Source organism: Panicum virgatum, chromosome 7N (assembly GCF_016808335.1).
Source record: "Panicum virgatum strain AP13 chromosome 7N, P.virgatum_v5, whole genome shotgun sequence".
NCBI lineage: Eukaryota > Viridiplantae > Streptophyta > Magnoliopsida > Poales > Poaceae > Panicum > Panicum virgatum.
The window spans coordinates 10,416,566-10,422,090 of NC_053151.1; the positions used below are offsets into that span (position 1 = coordinate 10,416,566).

General features: G+C 45.2%; 1 pseudogene; it reads left to right on the forward strand.

Annotated features, from left to right (window-relative positions):
* Window positions 1-763: 763 nt before the first annotated feature.
* Window positions 764-3,826, forward strand: LOC120680926 (annotated as a pseudogene).
* The last annotated feature ends 1,699 nt before the right edge of the window (window positions 3,827-5,525 follow it).

The following is a 5,525-nucleotide window of genomic DNA, read 5'->3' on the forward strand; positions in this document are numbered from 1 at the left end:
CTAGATTAGATCGGTTTTAAAACCAGATTAATCTTTTCCCAGTGGAGTCGCCAAAAAGTATGTTGACATAGAATCACGCCAAACACACCTGAATGTGCTAGAATGCGCGACGATCGTCAAAACGATCAATACAACGAAAACCCTGGGCAGACCGGTCTGACCGATTTCACCGACCGGACTGACCGGTGCAGGCAGGGAACTCGCGAAGACCTAGAACAGCAAGCTCGGGAGGGACCCCGTCGGAGCTCGTGAACGTAGGGTTGCTCTGAGGTCGGCAGGCCACTTAGAACATCTTCAAATGCCGTAGAGACGAAGGAAGAAAGCAATCTAGGGTTTGGAAAAGCTAGGGTTTGAGAGGAACAAAAAGTAGATATATTTTGTATTGATTCGATTGGGAATACCTCAATCGGCCTTAGCCTTTATATTTATAGGCCGGGGAAGTCGTACCCCTCTTCAAGTCGGTTTGTACAAGAATTTCCAAAATAAAATAAAGCCTACTCGAATTAAAACTGGACAGACCGGTCTGACCGGTCGGCCCGGTCAGCCTCTGAACTGACAGAATTGGCTGTCAACAATGCGCCGCCAAACCAGCCGCGATGGGTGGGGAGGAGCAGACTGCGGAAAGGACTACCGACGGGGGGCAACAGAAGGACCGGTGCCCCAAAGCACGGCAGCAGAAGTAGCGAGGCTTGTCGTGGCACGCCGCCGCCCGGTGACTGTGGGAGATGCAGTTGAAGTAGCGGCCCCAGAGGTCCACCGGAACATGCCGTCGAGGAAGCAGCCAGAGCTCCTGATGATGTCGGTCACGGTGGGTCTGGCGGCTCTCCATGGTCACCAGCCGCCATTGCTGGGACGACGCATCTCCGCCGGGTATGAATGACCCACTTCCACCAGGCTTGAACGATCCTTTGACCTCAGTACAATGCGTGAGGAGCCACGAGGGATAGGCGGGGAGCTCCGGCGCGGCGCATCTGCAGCATACGAGGCCGCCATAGAAGGAACACCCGCCAGGAGGACGTCATGGAAGGAGGGACGAGGAGCGCAGCCGTTTCACTCACCGGAGGAGGGAGATTCATGGTTCCATCGCTGGGCCTTGGAGCGTCCAGCGGTGGTGGCGTGGGTGGCCGCCGGGCTCGGAGTGGCGTGGGGCTCGGAGTGAACGCCGGCGTGGGGCTGGAACGGTGGGAGGTAGGGGAGAGAGTGAGTTCTGCATAGAGCGTGTTTTTACACCAAGTTATATTCCAGATGACACCAACAGAAAACACATGTCATCCGTAATTTTCATTTGTACAGGACATCGGCTGATTTATTCAAGACAGCATTTGATCTTATGGTCTCCGCGACTCTTTTTGTTGGGCGATTTGACATGCGCATGATGCAGGTAAGGGTGCTTGTTCTGGATATAAGGTGCTCCAATGTCAAATTCACCGATATTTTTTTGTCTGTAAAGTTGCCTCCAAAATGTAGTATCTGCACATTTAACTTATTGAAATTTCTCTTCATCTTTGCACATCTTTGCGCTCAAACTTTTTTCTAATAAAAATTCAAACCATTTTTCACATCATTTTGTAGGCTGCAATGAAAGGACCAACAGATGACACTCAGAATGATGACCTGTTATATAACTACTTCAATGAAAGGGAAGACCTTTGGTTTGACTTTGTTGCAGACACTGGTGATGGAGGAAATTCGTCATATACAGTTGCTCGACTGTTGGCCCATCCATCCATTAGGACTGTAATTGGTGGCTCTATGCATACTCTTCCACGTGGGAACTTGCTTCTTATCGGCGGAGATCTTGCGTAAGATTGTACCATATTTTATCAGACTTGGTTCTTCTCTGCAGTCGATCAACAAGTGCATATTTACAAAGCATCTCTCTGTCGGCTTTTCATTGGCAAGTAGGACCATACAATTCACTGCTTCTTGATACCTTGGAAATTAAATGACTTAAAGTTCTATCTTTGTTGGAAGATCTATTTAGGCTATTAACCACTTGGTTGAGTTTTGTTCCTATTTTGGAAGAAAGTTTTATGTTATTGGTCTCCATGCACCATAATATTTTGCATCTTACCATGCTTAATTGATAGGCAGAGCTACCACATTATGCTTTAAAATCAAAGGTTGCATTTGTTGCATCCATATGATTCAAGTGCAATCACTTGTGGATACAATTATATGCTTCTTTCTTAGGAGAGGAACTGATATTATTTTTGAATATATGAGTCTTTGTGCCTGGTATCAGTTGGAATTTTCTATCCAGTCCATACTTCATACAGCTGAACCTGTTTATAGTTCATAACTCCTAATTCTTGTATAGTTGTATGGCCTGTAGCCAGCAGACATTTCAATCTGAAATCGCTTCCGCCCTGAGACCCGTATCTTTATTGTGGATACATAGTGGACAACCTATAAACTAGACAGGATTTAGTCCATTGTATTAGTTTATAGATCTGTCAGCTTGGAATTTGCAGGTACCCAAACCCATCGTCATTTACTTATGAGAGGCGCTTCTTTAGGCCCTTTGAGTATGCTCTGCAACCTCCACCTTGGTGTAGGGCTGAACATATAGCTCTTCATAAGCCTGAGCTTCCTCCCGGTGTATCAAAGATGTCTGAATATGATGGACCACAGTGTTTCATAATTCCTGGAAACCACGGTCTGTTAACATTCTTGATTAACCTAGTATATTTCGTTTTACTTTATTTCTTGTGTACTTGATCAATTATGCATGGAAAGTAATTTACATTTGTGTTGAGTTCTTAATTGACGACCGCTTTTTTATAACAGACTGGTTTGATGGACTGCACACTTTTATGAGATATATATGTCACAAAAGCTGGTTAGGTGGATGGTTTCTGCCTCAGAAGAAGAGTTATTTTGCGTTGCAGCTTCCCAAGGGTTGGTGCATATTTGGTCTTTTTATCTCTTCATGGTGATCGATGTTGATGTGTACCAGTTCAAGTTTTTTGCAGATCTTTGTCGGAACAAGGTGCATTTTTCTTCACTTGCCTGTCCTTTTCCCATATGGTAACAGGAATTTGATTCATTCATAAGCAAACAAAAAATGTTGGCAAAGATTCTTTGTTGTCTTAGGCTCTTAGCCCTTTTGCTTTGTACTTGGAAAGATACCCACATATGTTTCCATAATATCTCTTGGAAGTTGTGGCTAATATTTTTGTTTCCAGATTTAATTGATCTGCTACAACTCTAAAGTTCTGCAGGTTGCAGAGAACGACTCAGTGATTGTAGTGACACATGAGCCAAACTGGCTTCTTGATTGGTACTGGCAGGAGACTACAGGCAAGAATGTCTCACATTTAATTCAGGAATAACTAAATGGAAGATGTAGACTTCGCATGGCAGGGGATTTACACCATTTTATGAGGCATTCTGCCACTCGATCAGAAAAGCCTAATTTTGTGCAACACTTGTTTGTCAACGGATGTGGTGGCGCCTTTTTGCACCCAACACATGTTTTTAGAAACTTTGAGAGGTTTTCTGGAACCACCTATGAATGCAAGGCAGCTTATCCATCTTATGAGTCTAGCGGGGTATGTTATTATTCCCTTATGTTAAAGTAATTTGTTTCTTTTTAGCTTATTGGTCATCTTAACAAACTCATGTGAATTGTAGATGAGCTAGATCTAATTTACTAAATTCATAGATTGCACTGGGTAACATACTGAAGTTCCGCAAGAATTGGCAGTTTGACACTACTGGTGGTTTTATCTACTTCATATTGGTGTTTTCAATGTTCCCGCAGGTCAGTTACAGATTCCCAAAGTTGCCATTTTCTTTAAACTATTATCCTTTCTGACACTTCTTAATTACTCCCTCCGTTCCAAATTATAAGTCATTCCAAGAATTTTGGAGAGTCAAAATTTTTCAAGTTTGACCAAATTTATATAACAAGATAATAACATTTATGATACCAATTAAGTATCATTAGATTCTTTGTTAGCTATATTTTCATAGTATACCTATTTGATGTCATAAATTTTTGTATTTCTCTCTATAATTTTGGTCAAACTTTGAGATGGTTTGACTTTCCAAGATTTTTGGAATAACTTATAATTTGGAACGGAGGGAGTAGCAACTGTCAGTGTTTGTTTGTAATAGTAAACTTGTTACTGACGCTTTTGTCGGTAAGGTTTATGGCCGTCGTAAGCCTCCCGGCGAGAAGAGAGGGCCGGCGGTAGAGAATTAGGAGGAAAATAGATTAGTTTCTTTATTTCCTTTTGAGAGAGTTTGTTAGCTTTTGGAAATAGCCTAATCTATAAAGGCTCGTGTAATCAGACATTGGAAGGTTATCAAAGGAATAGACTCTCCCGAGGTGGGCGAGGTCTGTTCGATCGTGGCGAGGAGAGGTTCCTCTGTCGCCGGCGATCTGCCCTCGTCTGCTCCTGGTCCTCGCTATTCCTTAAGCTCTTTGCCTTCCGATCAGCAAGCACTAGTTTGTCACCTGCGTACTCCCCATCGTCCAAGGCGAGGCCATATCAATTTGGTATCAGGGACAGCAGCAGGGGCATCGTCATCGTTGTCGGCGACCATGACCGGCCCCCAGGATCCTGAGCCCACGCTTTGTGAGCTGGGCGCCAACATGCAGGACCTTGGCGTAAAATTGGATCACGTGCTCGGCCAAATCTCCACCATCAACAACCGGCTGGACACCCATGACCGGCGCATTGCCCGCATGGAGAAGTTCTAGGCCGGCGCAGATCCCGCCGACGGCTTCGAGGAGGAACCACCGCAGACCGAGCGCAGCAGTGGCGGTGGTTTTGGCGGAGGCGGTTATGGTGGCGGCCCTGGCGGCAGCGGATATGGCGGGCACTACGGCGATGGGTTTGGCGGCGGTGATTTCCGTGGCGGCCGTGCGAGACCAGAGAGACCGCCGTGCGTATGGTGGCGGCGGCGGCGGATGTAACAGCCTAAAATCTCACTATTATCGCCAGAATTTGACCAGGATTGGTAGGCCAAATGTCAGAAGAAGCCCACGGTAAAGGAGTCCACTTAGCCAGGCTTATATCATAAGTTTGGCCAAATACAATGATAATTGGGCACTCAAGGGTCAAGCTGAGATGGGGTCATGGGCCTAATCCATGTTGAAGCCCAGTCTATTCGCGAGGCTGGTTCGGACTGCTGGAAGAGGCCGCACAAAAATGGACGCCCAGGCCACATATGGACTCCGTTTTGGACGTTCTAGATATGCATGGAAAGCTATGGAGATAAGCTTTCCAATACAACTGGAATCACATCCAGATTTGCTTGGAGTTGACGGGAACGGCTGAAACAATAGGATGACCAGAATCTGCCACAATTATACGGCATGTTTCGGCTGATATTTGGAAGCTTTCATGAAGATCTGGACCGGTGGAGGGAAGAGTCCAGATCATGTTATCTAATCTTTGAGTCTTTATTGAGTTGTAATCTATCTCTAGTCTTCGTTTAGGAAAGAGTTTAGAGGTTGCCTTGCATGGCAAGAAGTCTCCGGACTATAAATATGTACTCTATGGCATTTGTAA